Source organism: Rattus norvegicus, chromosome 15 (assembly GCF_036323735.1).
Source record: "Rattus norvegicus strain BN/NHsdMcwi chromosome 15, GRCr8, whole genome shotgun sequence".
In the NCBI taxonomy this organism is placed as follows: Eukaryota; Metazoa; Chordata; class Mammalia; order Rodentia; family Muridae; genus Rattus; species Rattus norvegicus.
In genome coordinates this window covers 51815044-51839466 of record NC_086033.1, presented here as the reverse complement: position 1 = coordinate 51839466, position 24423 = coordinate 51815044, and the positions used below count along the sequence as shown (strand labels likewise).

Sequence of the window (24423 nt, the reverse complement as noted above, 5' to 3'; positions counted from 1 at the left end):
GTCAACAAAGATGAAAAGGAGTTGGAGATCTGAAAACTGCTTTGACATCAGCCATGGAGATACAGAGTTTGGAGTTTACCCAGCTCGTTTCTTGTCTTACTTTGGGAATTACAGTTAAGTGAATGGATGAATCTTAGAAGAGACTTTGAACTTTGGTCTTTTAACATTGTTGAGACTGGGGACTTTTGAAGTTGGACTAAATTTATTTTGCATTATGCTATGTTTAGGTAAGGACCCCATAGACTTATATGTTTGGAATGGAATGCGATGGTTTGTATATGCTTGGCCAAGGGAGTGGCACTATTAGAAGACATGACCTTGATGGAGTAGGTGTGTCATTGTAGATGTGGGCTTTAAGACCCTCATCCTAGCTGCCTGGAAGTGACTATTCTGCTAGCAGCCTTCAGATGAAGATGTAGAACTCTCAGCTCTGCCTGCACCGTGCCTGCCTAGATGCTGCCATGCTCCTGCCTTGATAATAATGGACTGGACCGCTGAACCTGTAAGCCAGCTCCAATGAAATGTTGTCCTTTATAAGAATTGCATTGGTCATGGTGTCTGTTCACAGCAATAAAACCCTGACAAAGACAGTGCAGAAATACACACAGGCAAAAACATCCATACATATAAATTGGAAAAGCCCTTTGGAAAATCAGAGAAAAGTGACAGTTGGCTTCAGGTGAATCGTTTGGAGTGTGGAGAGGGTTTCGGGAATGATGAGGGGTTGTTTTCTATGTAACTGTAATGGGGAACACATACCAGGACTTGTCAAAACTAATAGCCTGCCTACCAGCAAGAGAATCCTTACAAAACCCATGGATGCTGGGACCTAATGGTATGTAGGTATTGGCTCACCTACTTGACAAATGCAGCTTGGCCAGGGATGTTGGTAGTAGGTGTGTGGGTGTGTGTACAGGGAGCCAGAGACATGCTGGAGGGAGGGTACTACATTCTGCACAATTTTGCTGTGAACTGAACTAAAAAAAATTAAGTCCTTAAAAAAGTTATTTACTTGGGGGTGGGACAAAAAGGAGTATTAGGCAAAATGGTAGAGTGAGATATGTTGACCAAGGTAGTTTTGTAGGTATGTGTTGGGGACGGTTGCTTCGTTTGATTTGGAACAGGGTCTTGCTGTGTAATTCAGATTGGCTTCAAATATGCTGTTGGTTATACTCAGCCTCTCCAGAGGTGAGATTATAGTGTTCCACCATGCCCAGCTCTGGTTTTATTGTGTATACATGGTCTTCCCTTACTCTTCCGCCTTCATTCCCTTCCTCCTTTTATTTTGAGATAGTGTTTCTGTATAGCCCTGCCAATCCTGGATTTGTTCTGTATTCCAGGCTGGCCTTGAACTCCTAGATTCACCTGCCTCTGCCTCCCAAGTGCTGGGATTAAAGGCTTGGGCCACTACTCTTCAAATCTCCCACCCCTCTTATTTTTAAGCTTTGAGATGAAGGTCTCACTATGCTGACCAAGCTGGCCTTATACTCTTAGGTTTAAGTTAAGGATCCTTATTAGCATCCCAAGCAGCACAACGGCCTCTGGATGTGTGCCACATGCCCAGGTTGTCTTTACAAATAAAGAGCAGAGCGGAAATTAATAGAGGACAGAAAAATAACAGAGAAAAGTCAACTAAAACATGAGTTGTTCTTTTGAGAAGAATAACAAAATGGGCAAACTGGTAAAGAAGCCAAGCATGGCTGGCAGGGTGCCGCATGCATGGAGGCCAGGGCCACCAAGCCTCACAGTCTGAATCAAGTGTTTCCCCTAAGTTGTCCTCTGGCCTCCTCATACTCACTCTAGCACCCCTCCATACACAGAATAAATGTTCAAAAGGATTTTAAAGGCAGTTAGAGAGATAGCTCAGAGATAAGAGCACTGCTGCATTTGCAGTGGACCTGGCTTGGGTTCCTGGCACTCATTTTCACACCCTTCTGTAACTCTTGTTCCAGGGAATCCAATACCCTTCTTGACCTCTGCAGGCACCAGATATGTATATGGTACATTTACATACAAGCAAGCAAAAATATTCATACACACAAATAAGTCTAAAAACACCAAACAAAAACAAAAGAAACAGAGAAAGAAGAATCAAATTACCGAAAGCAGGGAGAAAACAAAGGCTATGGATTACTGGAACATGGGGGTAATATTTGTTTGCCCAGTCAGCATTCTCATTGATAATTACTCCAGGGTCACACATTCTCTTAGGTGCCTGATTCACAGCTGAGGCTGCTGGCCCTCACATGGGTCCTTGGGTCAGATTTTGGGGTATGGGACACCATGTTTCCTCTGATATTCTTAAATGTATTAAATCCTACCAGAACATTAAAAAAAAATAGAAAATTCATCCTACCCTTCACCTTACCCTTCAAAAGAAGAACCAGAGAAACTGATAACTAATCTAACAGTCTGGGAAAAGGCTGTGGACTGGTGGCCAAACCCAACACTGTCCAAAACTGACAGGAAGGATGAGGAGTCTTGGCTGTCCTGCTCATTCCTTGCCTGTCCTGTCAACACAGTTGACTCAGGGCTGTGGCTTTCTGAGTCTTCAACCCCACCCTCCACACTACAAGATGGATGTCTCATTTCTTTGGCTTATTCTGCAAGGCTGTTCCCCTCATCTCTCTTGCGGGAAATCTGTCTATATATGTTGGCAGGGGCTGTGTCAGCTTCTTGTGTTCAGTTCCCTTAAATATTGCCTAACACCGAAATTTGAGGGAGTTGCTAGCCAGTCCAACAAATATTTATAGAGAATCTGTTATGTGCAAACTGCTACGTTAGGGAGTTCAGATACCAATTGAAATCTCTTGTAATCAAGGCAGGTGATGGTCTAAGGTTAAGGATAGAAATAAAATACTTGGGATCTCAGCAAGATGGCTTCAGAGGGTAAAGGCACTGATGCCAAGCCTGAGAACCAGAGTTTAATCCCTGAGACACACATGATGGAAGGAGAGAACCAACTCCCTGCAAGTTGTCCTCTGATCTACACACACACACACACACACACACACACACACACACGCACGCACACACTCACACATATGTCATGGTACCCACATGCATACAAACACAATAAATAGGTAGATAATAAATAGGTAATTTAAAAAGCTAGTATTAAATGAAATGCTTTGAAGGAAAAAATCCAAATTCCATAAATCATATTAATTCTGTAGATTACAAATCAAAAATGGTCACCAAATCAAGTTTAGTGAATTTGTCACAGGCCTTGAAGTCACAAATGCGACTGCTTTTGCTTCATGAGTGCTGTGATGAAAGGCATGAGTCACTATGTCCAGCCCTTTGTGTTTTGATCTTGGAAATTGAACTCAAAGCCCCAAGCATACTAGGTAAATGTTCTATACTCTTAGATCCTATTTTATGAAAAAAAAATTGCTTGCTATATTATTTATACTAGAGTTGTGGCACTATATTACTTTATTATTCTCTTTATTTTAATTTAACATATATGAATGATTTGCTTACATGCCTGGAAGTGCACAATGCCCATGCAGACCAGAAGAGGAGGTCAGATCTCCCTGGACCTGGAGTTACAGAGGGTTGTGAGACATAAAGTACATTGCTTTTCTTTAAAAAAAAAAAAAAAGAGTTTCCAAAAAGTCTGAGAAAGAGTGGATCAAATGTACTTCAGAACAGTCAAGAAGCTTATGGGGGAAGAAGATGAAGAGAAAGGGGAGGAGGGGAAAAGCAAATGGTGGGGGAAAATCCAGGCTCCAGATGTCGATATGTATAGTGAACATACTGTCATGGACAAGGTAGGACCTAGTCAGAGAGTGTCATCTCATCAGGATGTGCCTCCGAAGAAATGCCCGTGGGGGCAGATGCAGAGACTTAGGACCTTTTGATTTTGAGCTATGTTAATGATTAATTGAATCCCTCTTGTGTATAGCTTATCAGCTTGAGATAGCTTATCAACTCTGGGTGCCCTTGTGGACTTTGAAAGTTCTACAAACAGGTGACAGTGCCACCCAGATAGGTCCTGTGATGGGGTGGCCCATCACTCCTCTCCCACAAACAGGTGACAGTGCCACACAGTAGGTCCTGTGATGGGGTGGCCCATCACTCCTCTCCCACAAACAGGTGACAGTGCCACACAGTAGGTCCTGTGGTTGGTGGCCCATCACTCCTTTCCCAGTAGTGCTTTTGTTTGTTTGCTCATTTGTTATGAGACAGGGTCTCTCTTAACCCAGGTTGGGCTCACACTCACTATGGAGTTGAACTGGCCTTGAACCCTTGCTCCTCTTATTTTACCACCCAAGTGCTAGTATTGGAGACATAGGCCATCATGCCCAGCTCCTCCCTATACCCTCTGAGCAGTCTTTGACAACTACTTAAAGCAAGCTTTAGTAGTACTGACATCCTGTCTGGAATCCTGTGGGATGTGTTTATGAGCTTAATCCTATTCAGAGCTGTATGTTTGGAATATCAGATGCCTTATTTCTAGGTGGGTTTTTCATTCTTTTTCTATGCTCCTTCTAGGAGTGGCCTGATGGGGAACTGACCCTTCCTGACAGTCCAGTGCTCTTTGGAGTCTTGAGTGAATGACATAATGTCTGAAAAACACTGTAACTTTAACCAAGGCAAATATTCAGTGTTATTATAGAGTTGAAGGGACTCTGAAGGAAATTCTGCAAGAGCTATCATTACCTCAAAATTACTCAGAAAGTAAATGAGAGGACCATCACAGGCTTTTCCCCTTACTCATTGCAATACTGTAATTACAGAGGAAAGATAATTGAATTTTAGAAAAACGAAGTGGCCAGAAGAATCTGGCCTCAGTACTTTTATATCTTTTAAACTTAAGACCTTGCATATTCTAGGCAAGACATTAATTAGTTAATTTACAAAAAGAGTCTCAGATAGCTCAGGTATGGTCTCGAACTCATTACAGGGGCCCAAGGCAGACTTTAAACCTGTAATCCTTGTCTCCACTTCTCAAGTGCTGCTGAATTCCAGGTGAGCATCACCAGACCTGGTTTTGCTGGCCTGGAACTCATGGCTTTCAGCGGGCCGAGCATACACTGAACCAACAGGTACCCAGTCCCCCTTTTACCTTTTGAGAAAGGATCTCACTAAATTGCCTCAGCTGGCTTTGAACTTGAGATCCTCCCTCCTTTAGAGTAACTGAGATTGTATAGGGCTGCACCGCCAGGACTGGCTATTACCTCCCCAACCTCCAACCCCACCCTTTGGTGCAGTAGCCAGCCCTCAAAAGCAAGCTGCCATTGAGCTGAGTCCTTCCTGCCACCTGTTCTAGGGACATTGAGTTCCTTTCCTAACACTTCCTTCTTGAGGGAACTTTCCCCCAACACTTAGATGTCATCTCTCTACTGAACAATCTAGAGATACTACAGCCAACTGGACATGCTCCCTGTGTTAGAAGAGAAACCGGGTCACTCACTGGCTCCAGTGCCATTAGAGATCCTTCCATGGGGCCCTCCCAGCCCCAACTGACACCTGCTTAAGCTATAGAGGAAATAATCCTAATAGTATCCAGTTGAAAAGAACAATAAGCTGTTAGCGGGTGGTTTATTTTTCTCAAGAAATTTGCATATACCGGCCTCGCTATCCAACACAATAGACTCTTCCCTACAGCGGAAGACTCCCTCATAGGACAAACAAAACCTAAGGCTTGACCTGGCTCCTTAGGAATCTGATTACTGTGAGAAAGTGGTGCGAAAATCTGAAAAATGAATATAATCTTTTATTTGGATCGTTACAAGGCATTTTGATTCTTTTGGTTGGCCGGGGCTGGCAAAAGAAACGCAGTCTACGAGGCGCTCCATTCTGCTTACAGAACATTTTAGAATTGGAGAAAACAGAAAAGCCTCTTAGATTCATCAACAGCGTTAAAAACACAAATACCTACCAAGCTCTCTTGTAGGAGTGTGAGAGTGTGACAGGATGGAGGTCAGGCTGTGACAGTTTCCCACAAAGGGTCAAAAAAGGACAGATGGGAGGTTTCCAGAGAATAGCTGAGCCTGCTGGGCCTCCGTGAGACAAGGATGGAATTCAAGAGGAAGGGTGGATGAAGCCGAGAGAGCTAGGATGCGAGCCCGAGATGCACAACGCTGGAGGACCAGGTTGGCCAGGGTAACTGAACGGTGCTAGCTGACTGCCCCACGTGGCAGGCCCGGGGGAGTGGGGCGGGGCAGCAGGCGGGGGCGGGCCCAGCGGTGACGCGCGGGGTATAAGGCCGGGCATGCGCACGCGGCCGGGCCGGACGTAGAGGGGGCGCGTGGCTGTCGGCAGGGGCGCACCCACTCAGTAGCTGTGTCGCCGGCTGCCTGGGGGCCTGGATAGTGAGGTTGCGTGGGCCCGACTGCCGGCTGGAGGATTTCAGGTGAGGACGGACCGGGCGCACGCAGGATGGGAACTCGCGCGCCTCCGGGTTAGGGGGACACCGGGTGGGGGTTGGAGACTCCGGCTAGCCGGGGACCTGGAGTCTTCTTTCAGGAGGCCGCGTACTCCCTGAGTCCAGTCCCGGTAGCACCTGATCGCCTTGCCACGGTGGCGAGGGGAAGGAGGTCATAGCGCTGTCCCATCAGCTGCAGGGCCCGGGATGTGTGAGCCAGAGAAGGACGCCGGGGAGGTCGATAGCTGAGCGGAAAGACTGAGATGAGCTTTCTAGAGCCCCAGGACACAGAGCGCAGAGGAAGCGGAGTCGATGGGCATATCAGATGCTCTGTAGTGGCGGCTGCTCGGACGAGGTTCTGGTGTCTGGCTCTTGCATTCAAGGAACCTATGTGTCCTCCTCCCTACCCCACGTCAGGCCACCCTCAGGCAGAAGAGTGATGCCCGACTCTTCTGGTTGGGTTGAGCAGGAGAACCGCAAGGTTGGCACCGCGCTGAATTTTCTCTTGACTAACGGCAGCGATGCCTCTTGGACTCTCTTAGGTTGGGACTGACCAAATTAGGTGGTCTGGTTACCGGTTACTCCCTCTTGGAGTTTTAAGGCTATAGCTAAAGTAGCCATCCAGATTCACCTTGTGATCCTGAGGTGCATTCTAACCCGGAAAATTGCCTATCTGGGTTGTGGGTTCAGCTTTTAGAATCTTCTGTCTCCTCGGGCCTAGATTCTAACTGATCTGCCAGTCCAAATAAGTTACGTGGCTTGTGTGTTCAAGAGGACTGTGAGTTTGGTTTGGTGAGAGGTGGAGTGCTTTCCTGTGGCCTAAATGGAAGGGTAGAAGCAACTTTGGCAGACCCCTCTTGAAGTAACCTGGATATGGAAATGTAGCATTAGCCCTTTTTACCCAGCTAGCCCATCCTTTTTGGGATAGACATATTTGCTGGAGTTGTTGATTTTAGGGGATGATAGAAACTGGTTCCAGAGTGACTATCTGGTCACTGTTGTGGTTCAGGTTAGTGCTGAAGCCAGCCTGAATTGTTTATCCAAAATATGTACAGTTCCATAATCCTCATATATTAAAACAAATCTTAAACACTGAGGAGTTCCAACATGCCTGTTTAGCCAAGCAGCCAGAGGAATGTCCAGAAGTACAACTTTCAACAACTAGAATTAAAAACCATGTAGCCCCTTTCTTTCTCAACTCAGTTGAGCTCTTTGCTAGGGTTTCAAAGTCAGGAGGTGGTGTATGGGTCCTCTTTGTGTGACTGTTTTATCAGTGCGACTAGAGAAACTCAATTGACCCAGGGTGTGGGTTCTTCCTGAAGGACCCTGGAAGAACACTTCTTGCTGCTACGCCTGGTCTTTTGTTGTTCACCTGGACAGTGCAGCGGCAGGTACAGGGGTTAAAGAACCCAGAAACTGACTAAGCAGCCAACTTGAGAAGTGACAGGCTATGTAACTGACCTTTCATGTAGATAAGAGGAGAATTTGGAGGCTCCTGGAGACCCCCAAACCCATGGTTGATGCAGAAGGCCCAGGCTCCACATACAGTGTCTATTTGGTTTGTGCCCCTCAACAGCCACTGTGGTGGGTGCAGGCAGACTGTGGCAAGTGGAAATTAAGTAGCAACACAAGGGTCTCCTTGCTGGTTGGAGTAGTTTAGAGAAGGGAGCTCTGTTTGAGGTAAGGCACAGTGGCAAAGTACTTAGGGCTTTGGAGCTAGATGTCCAGATCCCAGCCCCATCATTCTCCAATAGTGAGTCTGTTCTCACTGACTGGTGGAACGTTGCGGTCATGTCTGGAATGTGGCTGACACCTCCGTGGTGCCACCATTTTTTTGTGGATTGGACTGAGAGGTTTAGAGTCCCAGCTGCTCAAGTAGGCTGGGTTGTAAGGACCGTCGGAACCCAGACATAAGGTGAATTGTCTCCTCCTTCGCAGGGTATAAAGTGTCCCTTGTCCTCCTGGGAGACTACTTTTCTGTGTCTGACCAGTAAATAGCTCATAGAGCCATTGGGCAATCTTAGAGAAGATGGGCGTTTTTCTGCTTGAGTCTAGAAGTTCTTTCTTCCAAGACTGTTCCTCCTCAAGACTTAGTGATGGCCAGGAAGGACCCCTTCTCCTCTCCATCCTCCATCCCCACCCCTGCTTGTGTAGGATACTTGTAGGATACAGGATTGTAGGATACAATGACAGGATTGGTCCTGGTTTCAAAGACTTCCTACCTCCTTCCTCTTTTCTTCCCTGCACCCAACACGTGCTCTTCCCCCACACCTCACAACCCCACCAGATGTCTTCTCTCTGGTCCATTTAATGCCCAAAGAAAGTAACACCTGCCACTTTGCAGAACCACAGGCTGCCCTGTTGTCTGGAGTGACTTAAAATGAAAGAGCCTGGGTCCAGAGAGGTTGATTGGTGTCCTCAAGTCACATTGTTTGCTAATGACAGAGATTTGTTGGTGAATACCAAAGAAGTGGCTCCCGCCCTTTGGTGAATTTACTGTTAGTCTTGTATTTTTCTTGGCACCCTGGGAAGGGGGGTCAGTTTTCGCCCAGCACTTCTGGAGTAGTTTGGGGGGGAAGCCCTTCCATTTTCTTGCAGCCTCTGGAGGAAAGAGAGGGAGGGTTCAAAATGAGCCGGGAAGGAGAAAAGGGTCATGCTGCATCCCCCTCCCGCTCGCGCACACACACACACACCTTAGAGTTTAGAGCCTTCTCTGACTTCCAGGCTGGCGGCTGACAGAATGCCAGGAGATAAGAAGTCCAGAGTCTGCTAACTCAGGACTGTTGCCAGCCAGGGCGTCATGCTTGTCCATCACAAGTACTCCAAATCCAACTGCCAGGGAGTCTCTAGAGAGGGCCCTTGGTTCATCCAGAGCAGCTGGGGAAGCAGGGCCCCCTACTGGACCTTCCAATGTATATCACACCAGAAGGCCTGGCAGGTATAGAATTCACCTGTCAGAGAAGCCCTCACCCCTAACCATGGCCACCAGAGCTCGGAGTTCCTTAGGCCCTTTAGCTTTCTGCCAGAGCAGGTCCAGGAGAGACTAGAGTTTGGTGGAATGAAGCGATGCTCCTAAATTTATTGTGGTCAACCACTAGGACATCCAATATCACTATAAAAAGATCTATTACAAGTTGTCAATTAAGAAGTGAGGGGTATTACTAATGTCAGTAGAGCACAGTGTGGAAGGAAGATAAGGCGGGAGTGTTGCTCAATGGTAGAACACTTCCTAGTCTGTACGAGGTCTGGGTTTCATCCCTTGATACCAAGGGGATTTGTTTGTTTGTTTGTTTGTTGTTGTTGTGCTTTTAAATTACATGATTTATTTGCTTGTGTGTCCTTGGGCACATGTGCTTTGTGTACAAGTGAAGGCCACAGGACAACTTACTGAGTTGTCTCACTGGTCCAATACAGAGTTTTAGGACTTTATTTTCTCCTAAAGACTTGAATGTGTAACTTTCAAAAGGGGGGTGATTGGAGTGCTGTGGGATGGCTCAGTGGATAAGTGTGTATCAGGCTCAACATTGGAATTTGAGCCCTAGGACCCACATAGTGGAAGGAGAGAACCAACTCTCAAAAATTGTCCTTTAACTGTGCACTGTTTGTACACAAGCACACAAAATAAATGTAAAGAGATAATTTAAAAAAAAACTCTAAGGGGTTGGGGATTTAGCTCAGTGGTAGAGCGCTTGCCTAGGAACAAAAAAAAAAAAAAAAAAAAAAAAAACCCTCTATGTGATTGTAATTATTTAGGTTCACTTTCTCCCAGTATGCTAGGCTAACACTTGGACATCATGACCACTTTGGGTTTAGTCCTCTGACTAGACTTGGGAATTGTCTATGAAAATCATAGCTCCATATCAACTTTGATGCCTTGTTTGTGATACTGGGGTCAGAGCCCAGGGGCTTGGGTACACTAGGCAGTGTTCTGCCTGTATGTTGCATTCCCAGCCCTCTTTGTTTGCTTGATGAAATAATTTTCACTAGACTGTATGTATAGTCATGTAGCTCAAAGATCAGAGCAGTCAAAAATGAAAGCATTCGTTGTCCTGTTTCCCTCACCGGTCCCTTTTTAAAATAAATGTTCTTGGGCAGCGTTTCAGACATTGCCTACCAAGGTTCTAACGGCTGTACTGGTACTTTGCTATTCAGGCTCCTGCATTACAGCTGTTACTCTGTTGCCCCGGTGGAATATTCCATGATAAAAGTGCTATCTGCCCTTCATCTTTTACATCTGTGTTAACCCTGGGCATTCATCATTTTCCCATTACACACCGGGCTGCAATGAATAACTTTGCACCCAAGTGGCACTCCCAAAGCATGAAGAATATGTTTTGTGAAGTGGAATTCCTATGCAAACGGTTAAAAGACAGCCTTTGCAGAAGGTGAGATGCAACCTTCTAGTTAGACATTTACAAAGTGTATTTAGAATCCTATTTCTTTTAGGTGACACCTGATTTGAATTAGTAAATCTCTGGTTTTACTTTTGTTACTTGTGTAGGTTATTCATTTTCACGCTTTACAGTTTTTCATTTTCTTTTCCTGCCTGGATGTCTATGCACCCCTTTCATGCAGTGCTCACAGAGGCCAGAAGAGGGCGTAGGGTTCCCCTGCTACTGGAGTTAGGGATGGTTGGGTCTCAGGTGTAGGTTTGCTGGCTATCATATCTTGTCCCTTTAGGCTTCACTTTAAAGTGTTACTTATTTTGAAGTTTGTTGTTGTTGTTTGTTTGTTTGTTTTTAAATCTACGAGTGTGCCTATGCAGGAGGTGGTGGAGGCCAGAGGGGGATATCACCACCTCCCAAAGCTGGAGTTACAGGCCTTTCCTTTTCTTTTCCTTCTGAGGCAGGGCCTCATCTCATACCTTAGAGTTTATACGTAGCCTGGACTGACTTTGAATTTACAGTGATCCTCCTAAGTGCTGGGATTACAGGTGAGCCACCACACCCAGCTGCTATTTTAAACTTAGGGTACTGACTTTAGACATACATGGGAGTTGTAGAAATAGGTTTGCTTACTCTGGGGTCCATTTACCAAGAGCACACAATCAAATATTGGCACAGCATCATAAGCTATAAGTCTTTTCAATATGTCACAGACCCTATACTAATACCATTTCTCTGTGTCTGGGGTCTGGTGTGCTGCCCACCTCACACTGAATTTCTCCTTAGTGTCTCCTCCCATCTCTGACAGAGGTTCCCTGGTCTTTTCTAGGATGCTGCCTTGCATTTTGAGCAAGAATGTCATCGAAGAATTGTGATTTGCCTTTTAGAGAATCATACTAAGAATTCATTGTACGTGTGCGCATGCACGCATGCATGGGTGCATGTCTCCCACAGCTTGTGGAGGTCTGAAGACCACGTCAGGATTGTCCTGTTGTCTTTCTACCTGTGCAGGCGGGGACTTCTCTTCTTTTTAATTGGATTTTTTAAATTTACATTTCAAATGTTATCTCCTTTCCCAGTTTCCCGCTTATAAGCCCCCTGTCCCATCTCTCCCTCCCTGCTTCTATGAGGGCGTTCCCCCACCCACCCCTTAGGCAGGATCTTTTTTATGTCCCTGTCCTTGCTGCATAATTCCAGGCTCGCTGTCCTGCAAGCTTCTGGGAGATTCTCCTGTCTGTGCCTCCCGTCCTATCACAGGAGTGCTAGGATTACAGATGAATGTCTTCACTCATGGTATTGGAATCTTTTGATGGGAGCTCTGGACTTGAACTCAGCTGTTAGGCTTGTGGGCTCGTGTTTTTGCTTGCTTAATAATCTTGTTTGCCCTCCAGTGAGTTATTGTGACTAGGACCATCATGCATTTAGGTTCTTCTTTACCACCTAGGAAGGACAGAGGAGGGGTGGAGTCGGGTTAGAGTGTCTCAGGAAAAGTGCCTTCTGCTCTGTGGTCATCCCAGGCTGAAGCCCAGGACGCTTCCATACAGAGTCATCAGCCCTTGTTTTGGGATTTAGACCATCAGGAATCTGGAAGAAGTCCCTACCTACAGTGTTTGCCGATTCCTTGGTTAAATTGGTGTGTGCTACAACTCCTCACTAGTTATGGCTTTCCCCTTTGTCACTGCAGCCAGTGCTTTGAGACTGTTCAGTCCTGTTTCTTTGGGTATTGTGACCCGGCAGCTGTACCATCCATCTGCAGATCTTGTTTGCACAGTAGTTACTGTGTGTTTGCCTAATGATTCTGTTTCTGGTTTCTGTCTTTCCTGCTGCATTTATTAGTTGAGATCCTGCTGAAAGGAAGAACTGACCCTTCTCTTGTGTTAGCTTTGATTCGGTGGGTTAGGATCTCATGGTCATTATTCATGACCCTCCCATTCCCTTCTGCCTCTCATGGTATCATCCATTGAAACAAGGGTTCCCATGTGCAAGGCAAGTGCTCTCCCAATGAGCTGCACCTATCCCTGCCCCTTTGAAGAGTTTCCTTGTCATCCTGTGTGCTCTTTGGATAAGCCCCTTTCTTCCTCTCCCCCAGCAGTTACTTTTTTAATGTCACAAGATAATCCTTCATCTTACCACTTCCTCCTCTGCCCCTTCTCGAGCTAGCCTGGTAGAGAGCCTAAGGCCTATTTGCTAGATGTCCCATGTCCCTTTTAGTAGGCAAAGCAGGGAATGCATAATGGTGCTAAGCTATAGCATGTACTTGTTGTGCCTCTTAGAAAAATCTTGAGCGAGTCTAATGTGGCCGGCTGGCCTTAACTTACTATGTAATTGAGGATGGCCTTGCATTTCTTTTTTTTTTTTTTTTTTTTTTTTTTGGCCTTGAATTTCTAATCCTGCTGGGATTACAGGTGTGTGGTTTACTCAGCCTTGGGCCTTTTTGTTTTGTTTTTCAAGACAAGAGTTTCTCTGTGTAGCCCTGGCTGTCCTAGTATTCAAGGTATAGACCACGCTGGCCTTGAACTCACAGAGATCTGCTTGCCTCTGCCTTCCCAGTGCTGGGACTAAAGGCGTGTGCCACTACACCCAGCCCCTCAGCCTTGGATTTTAACCAAGGGCTTCATGTGTGCTAGACCAATATGCTACAAACTGAGTTATGTCCCAGCCCCTTGGTTGATATTTTAATCCATGTCTATATTAATACTAAAAGGACTGGAATTCAGGCACAGAACACACCACAACCAAGTTCTCAGCACAGTGGAGATTTATTTGCTCCAGAGGGACAAAGGACAGGGAATAAGAGACAAAGGACAAGGAAGAAGGGAACTGGAACAAGGGAGAGGAAGTGATTCTGTCCTGAGGGACAAAGGACTGCCTCTGTGGCCGGTAGGCTGATGGCAGTTTATCTAGGTAAAGGGCTAGGATGAGTTTACTTTAATTGGGCATGTTAATTAGGGTAACCAAAGGGGGCTTTTGATTGCTGGACTTCAATACTTTGAGAGCTGGATCTTGGTAGTCAGCCTCAGCAGACGAAAGAGGCCAAATAAGGGAGTAGACTGAGGTGACTAGCTTTAGGAATGGAATCTAACAGTTTGGCAATGGGGAGAGGGGGAAAGGGCAAAACCTGTCAGTGCCCCGTTTGCCATGCCTTGACTTGCTAGAGCCCTTCAGATATCTCTAATTTCATACCATAAAGTCATTTTATTTAATTTTTTTTCGGAGCTGGGGACCGAACCCTGGGCCTTGCGCTTGCTAGGCAAGCACTCTACCACAAGTCATTTTATTTTTAAGCCCTTCCCCTGTTATTTATAGCTTCCTTCAACAGTGAAAAACTCTGAATGCTTATCATTGTTGGGGTGTAGACTGTCTGCAGGCTGTGCTCTTGTTGTCTTGATAGCAACCTAAACACACACTTGCGTGTAGACTGTAGATTTTACTTCACTGAGCTTTTTAAAATAGAAATTTATTTGGTTTTTTTTTTTTTTTTTTTTGGAGACATGATTTCTCTGTGTGGCCCATGGCTGTCCTGGAACTCTCCCTGTAGACCAGGTTGTCTTCAAATACGCAGAGATCCTCTTACCTCTGCCTCCCCAGCCCTGCGATTAAAGACACATACCACTACTGCACTGAGCTTCTTGATGATAGAATCCAGAGGTAGAGGCGGCTGTCCCTGGCTACCATTGACACTTGTATCTACAGTGTCATCAGGATATAGAGAATGGCTGCTGACATCATTCCTTCTGACTGCCCTCTTAGCTCTGCCTGCACTCCACGACACTCTGCTGTATCTGCTGTCTGTCTGTCTGTCTGTCTGTCTGTCTATCTATCTTAAAGCTCAAGGACCATTTTATTAGTTTGAAGGAAAAACAGGCCAAGTGAGTTGTAAAGCTAACACTGGCTAGAAGGAAGGGGATGAAGACAGGAAGAAGCTCAGGACATTTCAGCTATTGCAGCTGCAGGAGGAGTGTGGGGAGGGTCTTAAGAAAAACAAATAACAGCCAGAGTGTCTGGGCCAAGTCTGCTTAGAGTTTTGGCTGGTATCCACGGAAAAGAGAGAAAAGGCAAAGACACACACATACTCACACATACACACACGTATGTATGTATGTATGTATGTATGTATGTATGTATGCATGCATGCATGCATGTATGTATATCCTTTTAAATTAGAACTCAGAAAACTTAGCAGTGAAGATAACTGCTCCATCTGTCTTTAAGTTTTTTCTTTTTACATTCATGGATTGATTGTATGTGCTCTCTCACACACACACATCTGGGCAGAGGTCAGAGCACAACTGGCAAGAACTGGTTCTAGCCTGTGTGTTCTGAGGATGCAACTCTGGCCCGGCTTGGGGCTAATGCTCTTACCTGCTGAGCCATCTCTCCAGTCCACATCTTTCTTCTGAGATGGGATCTCTGTTTATCCCAGGCTGGTCTCAGTCTCATCCATCTTCTGCCTCGGTGTCCCCAGTGCTGGCTTCGTAGGCGTGTGACACTGCCTGGCTTTGCATATGTCCTAAGCAGTAGTCTTGTTAACTTTGTAGCTTCTGTATTATTGTAACTCATAGTTACATATTGTAACATACTATGTATCCTGATGTTAAAAGGCCACCTGGGTGAAAGCTAATTGACAGTAGAAACTACTATCCTGAGTGTCCTCTGACCCCTCTGCTCAGGTAGTCATGTGGGTAACATTGTCAGTAGGAAGGGTAATGGAGATCTAATTAGAGTAGGGACCTGTTCAGCTTGGGTCTGCCCTCCGTGACCAGAACTTGCCATTCATACATATTTCTAGGAAGTGGAAGTGTGTGGTGTTGTGTGTGGAAACAGGCAGGCATGTTAGTGCACCACTATAGGTTTTGTGATTACCCAGTTTTGTGATTACCCATTCCTGTGATTACCCATTCCTGCTGGCCAGTCGGGCTTTGCTGAGGGTCCTACAAAACTAAATTGAAGAGCCAAATCATCATTCTTTTCCGGAAGGGTGGCTTGCAAGGTTGGGAAGAAGTCAGCTTCTTGTTGATGTAGGATGGATTTTCCCCCTCCTCTGGTTGCTAGCCAGGGACCACATTCAGTTCCTAGAAAACCCTCTCTCCCTATTTCCTGATGTCTCTTGTTTTTGTTTCTGGGGCAGGATCTGATGAATCATAGGTGGGCCCTCAAACCTTGAACTTAAGATTCTTCCTTCACCACCACTGTTGGAATTACAGGCAGGTGGATTACAGGCAGGTGCCACCACACGATTGTGGTTAGGATTGAAGCTATGGCTTTGTTTATTTTAGGCAAGCACTCTCCTGGTGTAGGCACATGCCCAGCTCCCTCTCTCCCTTTTAATGTTTAAGGCAGGGTCTCCTGTAACCTGAGCTGACCTTGCACTCACTGTGTGGCTGAGGAAGGCCTTGAACTCCTGATTCTCTTACCTCCATCTGCATGCAGGTCAGTGCCTCCACCAGTCTTACTTCAGCCACCAGCTGCAGCCTCCTGCTCTTCAGGAGGTGTGGCACAGGAGTGCCACCTCAATTACAGGTGCTGCCCACAAACAAAGCAAGGGTCACAGGAGTCATTGGAACTATAAACATGACTAAAGCGATCCCGACTTGATTCTAGCACCAACGTATTTACCTAGTGTTCATTTTCCTGACAGGTTGCCAGAGATTGATGGCTTCATGGTTTCAAACAACCACAGTATTCTCTGTGGTTCCAGAAGCCTGAAATCAAATGTGGGTGGGACTCTGCTCCAACAGCTCTTCCGGTTAAAAAATCCTTCCTGCCATTTTTCACCATCAGGTCCAGGTGGGGGAGGTAGTTACACGATGAGGTAGGGGTGTGGCTTTTGGTACTTCCTGGCTTGTGACTACATGACTCTAGCCTCTGTTTCTGTCCTCATGCCACCTTCTTTAATTCTGTGTGTGTTTGTCCCCATGTCCTCTCCTTTGATAAAGGCAAGAGCCACTGGATTCAGGGCCCATCCAGACTCCAGAATGCTTTCCTCTTTAAGATCCTTGCCTGACTTCATCAGCAGAAGCCCCGTTTCTTATTCACATCACATCCTGAGGTTTCAGATTATGCAAGAAGATAACCTTTGTATGGAATCTGGTTCATGGACCTGTGAACAAGAGGAGGGAGGAGGATACTGCCATTCAGCCCTGTGACAGAAAGCAGGCCTGGATGCTCTGGCTGAGAGCCCAACCCTAGGCTCCCTGCTGCCCCAGCGCTGCAGATCTGAGAGTCCCTCTGGACTGATCTGACTTTCCTGATCAGATGCTCTTCAGCACTGTACGGAGGACAGAGGACTCCCAGGTGTGGTGTGTTCCTGTAAGAAGTGCAGGGCTGGGGCTGAGGGACCACTCAAGTGCTCCAGCTCTGAGCTGTATCTCCACACCTTCTTTATTTCTCTTGTTCATGTCACTCCTAGACATCTAACATTTATTGAGTGGTTTCTGTGTGGCAGGCACTATATTTCTAGTCCAGATCTCACTTTTTTCAACTATTCTGAGGGAGGAATCGTTGTAAGGTAGTTAAGTCCCATTGGCTTGTGTCTTGACCTTGGGTCCTTGAAGCTGATAATGTGGGGTCAGGGGTCAGGCTAAGGTCTGTGTGACCCAGAGCACTCTTACCTCTTATTTTTATTTAGCATTATTTTATATGTGTATGTATGATGGGGAGTGCATCTGCCATGGCACGTGTGTAGAGTTCAGAGAACACTTTTGTGGAGGATGGTCTCTCCATTTACCCATTGAAGGGGGTTCCAGGGATTGGACTCAGGTCACCAGGCTTACCGCAGGCACTATTACCCACTGAGCCATCTTGCTGGCCCCAGAGCCTCTTATAACTCCTCATCTCTGTATGCATATCATTAAACAGGTTACCTTCATTTTAGCAGTCCTTTTCGTTGTACACTGATTGCTTTTCCTTGGTAGGTTGTGATTTGTTGTTCGTTTGGGGTTAGTACCAGGGATTGAATTAGTAAGCTGGATCCTATCTCAAAGTAAAACTTCAGAAAAGAGTGGAGTGCTACATGCCTTTAATCCAGGAGGCAAAAAAAAAAAAAAAAAAAAAAAAAAGGCCTGGGGAGATGGCTCAGCGGTTAAGAGCACTGACTGCTCTTCCAGAGGTCCTGAGTTCAATTCCCAGCAACCACATGGTAGCTCACAACCATCTGTAATGGAATCTGATGCCCTCTTCTGGTGTGTCTGAAGACAGCCACAGCGTACTCACATAAAATAAATGAACCTTTTTAAAAAAAAAATCCAGGAGGCAGGTGAATCTCCATGAGTTTGAGGTCAGCCTGGCTTACATAGTGAGTTGGGGTGGGGGAGGGGCTAAGGGGCTGATGAGTAAATGAGTAAGGGGCTCAGTAAGTAAATGGCATCAAGCCTGATGACTTGAGTTTGGTTTCCAGATCCCTGAGCCTCAGGATACCTGAAGTCCACATTGAGCTTTAGAAAGGAATATATGTGCTTTAGAATAAAGAAATAATAGAAAATATGATTTAGCAACATTGGGATAACCAGCTAATTATTTAGAAAAAGAAAATTAGATTTTCTTAGGTCAAAGTAAATTCTAGGTGGATTAGAGATTCAAGTTTTTAAATGCAAGAAATTCAAATGTCTATGTCTGTAACTACAAAGTCTTTGTCATTGTTTCTTCCTTTCGACAGTCTCTGTAGCCTGTTAGCCTGAAACTCGCCGTGTGGATTGGGCTAGCCTTGACTTCATGGAGCACTTGATGCTGTCTGCTCCAGGTACTGAGTGAGGTTGCAGATGTGTACTCCCATGCCTGGCCTAGGGAAAGTGAACCCCATGCCTAGATTGGGGAAGGTTTTTCTCATCGTGCTAGTAAACGCAGAAACTTTAAGGGAAATTGTTTTGGCTTTTGTTTGAAAAATTGTGTTGCCAGGAGCTGAGAAGATGGCCCAGGCTCAGTGATTAAAAGCGCTGGCTGCTCTTGCAGAGGACCTGGGTTTGATTCTTAGCACCCACATGGCAACTGACGACTGCTTGCAGCTCCATTTTCAACAGATAGCAGCGCTCTCCTTGGGCTGCTGCATGACATGATGCACATGAGCTCATACACACTAATATATGAAATATACACACTGATACATGAAAAGAAATACATGGAAAAGAAAGACTATCATGTCACCAGTACCAGCTGAGCAAAATTAAAAAGGAAATAATTAGGGAAACATTTGAACATGTGACCAAAGCCCCCTCCCAGGGGCACAGGTTCTTTAAACATCAAGGTGGTGTGTGTATGCGCATGCATGCATCCCTGAGTGTGTATGTAAGTGGTATGTGCACTCGAGTGTCTACAGAGGCTAGCACAGATCCCCTGGGGATGGAGTTGCAGATAGTTGTGAGCCACTCAGTATGGGTTCTGGCAACCAATCACAAGTCCTGAGCCATTCCCCAGCCTCAGCAATGGACTCCTAAATAAACCACCAAGAAAAAGATGTGTGTGTTTCAGCACAAATGAGAAGAAGCAAGAAGCAGGCAATTGGGAAAACAAAAATACAACTGTTTGCAAACTTAAAAATGTTTAGTCATACTGATAATTAAATAATCAAATAAAATGCAAGGCCAGTGAGTGAGTGGGTGCTGGTGGAATAACCCAAGTTGGATCCCAGGAACTCACGGGGTGGAGGGAGAGGACTGGCTCCCATGCATACTGTGGCACAGGGATGCACACAGTTATACATAAAAATAAATAAATGTGCAGAAATGCAAAAGGCTCCAAATGCATACGCACAGTAAAGTGCTTGCCTAGCATTTGTGAAGCCAATGCCTGGAGAGATGGCTTCTCGTCATCCCAGCAGATGGAAGCAGGAGGCTACAATTTGGGCCTGTGAGACTTCTGAGTAAGTGGTACCTAACCCCTTATCCAGTATATGCTTCTGGGGCAGGCATGTAATCCACCACTTTTGTAGCAGAGGTAGGGTGATCTTACATTTTGAGGTCAGTCTGGGCAACTTGGTGAAACACTGCCTTTTTGTTTGTTTGTTTGTTTTGAGGTTTTTGTTTTGTTTTTAAATTAAAAAGAGGGGCTGGAGAGATGGTTCAGCAGTTAAGAGTGTTGGCTGCTCTTCCAGATGACCCAGGTTTGATTTCCAGTACTCACATGGCAGCCCACAACTCTCTGTAACTCCAGTTCCAGGGGATCTGACGCCCTCCCACGGACATACATGCAGGCAAAACACTGATGCACATAAAAAATAAATTACTCAAAAAGAAAAAATATTTTAGCAGTGGTGGTACATGCCTTTAATTCCAGCACTTGGAAAGCAGAGGCAGGCTGATCTCTGTGAGTTTGAGGCCAGCCTGGTCTATAGAGTAAGTTCCAGGCCAGCCAGGGCCACACGGTACAACCCAGCCTTGAAAAATCAAAAGTGAATTAATTAATAAGTAAATAAATAGAAGGCTGGGAATATAACATAGTGGTTAGTGATTGCTTGGCAGGTACAAACTGCAGCTTCAATCCTTGTTACCAAACTAAAGTAAAATATTTAAAAACAGAAATAAATAATGATTGGTTAAGTTCCTCTTGTGCTAACTTGATCCTGGACCCATTCCAGAAGACCATTTCTTTGTTTCTTATGGCTTGTGTCCACGTGTGTTGCTGGAGGTGGGGTGTGGGGACCGCCAACTCTTATACCATAGATGAAGACCTGTTAGGGACAGTGGCTGACCTAGCCAGCAGTGGGGTTTTTTTTGTTTTGTTTTGTTTTGTTTTGTTTTATTTTATTTTATTTTAACTGGAAGCCCAAGAAGGAAGTCAGAGAGGTCCTCTGCCAGTCCATAGAGACTCTTGTTTTCCTAGACCACAAGCTTGGGGTCTAGTTGCAGCCCTGGTGACCTGCCAGGAGGCTGGCTGTGTTCCCTGAAGATTGGACCCATGCTCTGCCATCCCTGGCCTGTGGGACATCACTAGCCTTTGGGGACTCCAGTGCGACTTCCTCAGTGTTAGGACACTTTGCATGTGACGGGCTGGGCTAGTTCTCAGGATACCAGGTCTCTGGAAGGTTTCCAGGGCAGCAAGCCATGACTATTCCAATCCCATTTCCCAGAAAGGTGCAAAAAAGTACAGTCACCCCACTCCCCCAGAACTGGGCAGCTAACCAAAATGCCCCACAGGACAGCCTGTCCATCCCTGGGAACAAAGTTCCCGTGTTTCTGTTTCTGTGCCCCCTCCCCCTACTGCCACCTTCTGACATCCAGAAACCCAGGACAGAGACCTTGACTGTGGGTGAGCTGCCTTCCCTGTGTGCTTGGCTCTGACCTTGACTGTTGTCCACTCCCTCTTCCGGGCAGCCACTCTAGCCCCCTCCCCCAGCAATACTGTGCAGTTGGCACATTGACTGGGGCTGTGTGCGTAATGGGAGCAAAACTCAGAGTTTCCATGAGCAGCTGAGAAGTTGTAGAAACAGCCTGGGCTTGTGGGGCTCCCCTTTACTTCCCCTACCACAGAGGAAAAGTAAGCAAAATGTTATTATTTTTGATGAGATTATCAGATATCTGCCACTTTAGGTACTTAATTCTCAGGGATGTGGGGACCTATCTCTCATCCCTTTCTTCTGATTGGCTTTGTGTTTCTGAGCCAGAGTCTCACTATGTAGCCCAGGCTGACCTTGAACTCACAGAGATCCACCCACCTCTGCCTCCCAAGTGCATAAAGGCATATGCATACCCAGCTAATGTAGTGACTGTTAAGGCCCAGCAAAAGGTTAGAATTTCAATTTAATTCTGGGGAGAAAACAGTAACTCCATTAAAGCTAAGAATACTATATCAGTAGTGCTTTGATTAAATGTAGAATTAATGTTTGTATGTATCTGTTACACTATTACACTAAGGAAAGGACTCGTGCTGGAGAGAAGGCTCGGCGGTTACAAGCACTGGCTGCTCTTCCAGAGGACCTGGGTTCAATTCCCAGCACCCACATGGCAGCTCACAACTCTCTGTAACTCCAGTTCCAGGGGACACAATTTCCTCAGACAGACATGTAGACCAAACATCAAATGTACATAAGAGTAAATAAATTGGGGGAGGGGAGAGGTCTTGATAGCTGGGTAGGTGTGGAGTAGAAGGCCAGGTCAGAGATTTTTCAGTAACCAACATGTCAACATCTCTTCTCAAATTCCTCCTGCTCCTTTGGCATTTCCAGGAAAACTGAGCTGGGTGCTTAGCCACAGACGTTTCCTGTGTAGTGTTCCAGGTTCAGACATGCTCTCCAGGTCTTACTAGAAGGGTCTCTTACAAATAGTGTCATGCGGTTAAAAGCTCCCTGTGTGCACTCTGTCACATCCAGTTCCATCCTGAGAGTCTCGTGCAGGTTTTCTACCTACCTCCTGGCTCAGGGGGCTTTGGGTTATCCACAGGCTTTTTGATGTATGGTGCTTCAGTAACTAATTGTGTATTGTATATATGTGTGTTGGTGTATGTGTTTGCATGCACTAGTGTATAGAGGCCAGAGGACTGCCTGGGGTGTTACCCAGGTGTTGCCCACTCTTTTTTGAAATGATTTCATTTATTTTAACTATGTGTACATATGTGTATGTAAGTGTGGGTGTAGGTACCCATGGAGGCCAGAAGAGGGTGCTAGACACCCTGAAGCTGGAGTGGTGAACAAGTGTTTGATCCTGACATTGGGGATCCTGGGGACAGAATTCTGTCCCTCTGCAAAATAGTATGTACTTCTAACCATTAGATCATTTCTCCAGACTCCACTTTTTCTTTTTTAGAAGGGGTCGCTCAAGTACTCTAGGCTGGGTGGCCAGTCAGCCTTCAATCTACCTGTCTCCTCCTCTGTAGCACATAACTCCACACCCAACTTCTTTTTACTCTGTTTTGGTTATTGAATTAGGTTTTTACACGTTCAAGGCAAACATTTACCACCTAGGCTGTTTTTCCAGCACTTAGAACTATCTTAATGTCTGTCTCTGTGTCTGAAAATTACCCAAATTGGAGCTAGGGTTAGAGTAAGCCTTTAAGTCTGGATAGAATGTTGATCCTTTTTAAATAGGCAAGCAGTTTGTGAGAGACTGGGGAAGGAGTGGAGATACATGCAGAAATAGCTACCCTGTTAGGGAACTCACTTTTGCGCATATGGCCTGGAGATGGCAGTGTGTCAGCAGGTTTGCTCATGTGGCCTTCATCTGTGTAGCATGTACTTACTGATCTGCAGCTCTGTGTGGGATGAACCAGAAGCCTGTGTGGCTTCGCTGTAGGAACCCATCTGTGCTTTAACTTCTCAACTTCTATGGAGGTCCAGCCAGGACTGAGGGGGGTAAATCAGGAAGATGCAGGGCCTTCACCATCTCCCTTGCCCCTTTCAACCCAGGGAGCTTCTAGAAGATGCTCCCATGCCTATTCTCTTGCTCCTCTCAGCCTTACGCAGTGCTTCCGCACAGAAGCCCTAGGCAGTACAGGAATGCCTAGGGAGGAAGCTACTCTGTCAGAAGGCCCTGCCAACCTCCTGGACTGTTCAGAAACAATCAAAGCAGTTAACCTGAAATCGAAGCCTGTCTTTCTAAGTGCCATGACATTGACACAAAGAGGAAGAAGGAAAGAATGGGTGTGTGTGTGGTGAGGCAGTGCTGGGGAGGAGAGACATTTCTGCACGGCCTCCTCGTTCCTGGATCCTCCTCACCTTAGAGATAGGGTGAGCATGTACATGGTTAGATTCCTATTAACTTCATCACACTTTTGAGCCCAGAGTGGTGGTGCAGGGGTGAAGTGGGTGGCGGCGGCGGCGGCGGCGGTGGCGGCGGCGGCGCTGGCGGCGGTGTGTGTGTGTGTGTGTGTGTGTGTGTGTGTGTGTGTGTGTGTGTGTGTTTTCTACGTAGAGCCCAGAGCCCAGGAAAACAACAATGGAAATGAAGGTGGAAGGCAAGCTAGATCCTAAAGGGGGAGAGCCCTGGCTACCAGACAGAGTGCAGAGTACCAGAGAGAAGAAGCCAGCCAGGGAAATGAGGAGGGAGTGTCCTAGTGGCTAGACTAAGGATCAGTACACTGGGTTGGGATCTTAGGAAGCAAGATGCTCTGGTTGTGGTCACACAGTGAAGAAGCAGAGGATGTGGGAAAGCCTTAGTAATCAGTGACTCACCTCACCGACGGCTGTAACCAAAGAGCATGCTGTGTAGGAGAAGATTTAGCATTGGTGGGTGTCACGTCTGTCTGTCTCTCTGCTGCCTACTTCCCCAATTTGGAAATGGGCATTTTTCTTTACTTTTTTATTAAGTAACCCTCTTTTTCATGAGTATAGGGTGTCTAGGTGCCGGGCAGCAAGCAGGGACCAGTCAGGAAGGTTAGATACTGGTAGAAAGGGCCATGCGGTCCCTTTTATTGCCCCTTTGGTTTTCAAGGAAGCAGAGTGGCAAGCCTTAGGCTTGTGCAGGAACATTGCCAGAGCCCCCAGTAAAACCCACACTCCTGGGCCAACCAGGTTTCTGGTTTGCCTGGAGATGCAGAGAATTTGCCCTTCCAGCAGGTTCTTAGGTGAACTCAAATTGTACACTTAAAGAACTACTTCCTTCGAATAATGCCCACACCAGGGTGTCTCATGGAGACTGCCCAACTTTGAGGAGGTCTTGAGCTTGAACTGGCTTGCAAGAGGACTGGAGGGTTTTGGGGAGAAGGGGTGCTGGGGCAGATAGTCTTGGCCATTCACCA

At 46.2% G+C, this 24423-nt stretch overlaps 1 protein-coding gene across 4 annotated transcripts in view; it reads left to right on the top strand.

Moving 5' to 3' along the window:
* Positions 1-6206: 6206 nt before the first annotated feature.
* The window catches only part of Slc39a14 (solute carrier family 39 member 14), a 46744-nt gene continuing 28527 nt past the window's right edge, over positions 6207-24423 (top strand). The window contains exons 1-2 of one of the 4 annotated variants that reach the window (XM_039093343.2): positions 6231-6364; positions 18416-18499. The gene's annotated coding sequence lies outside the window, so the exon portion shown is untranslated. 4 annotated transcript variants of the gene reach the window in all.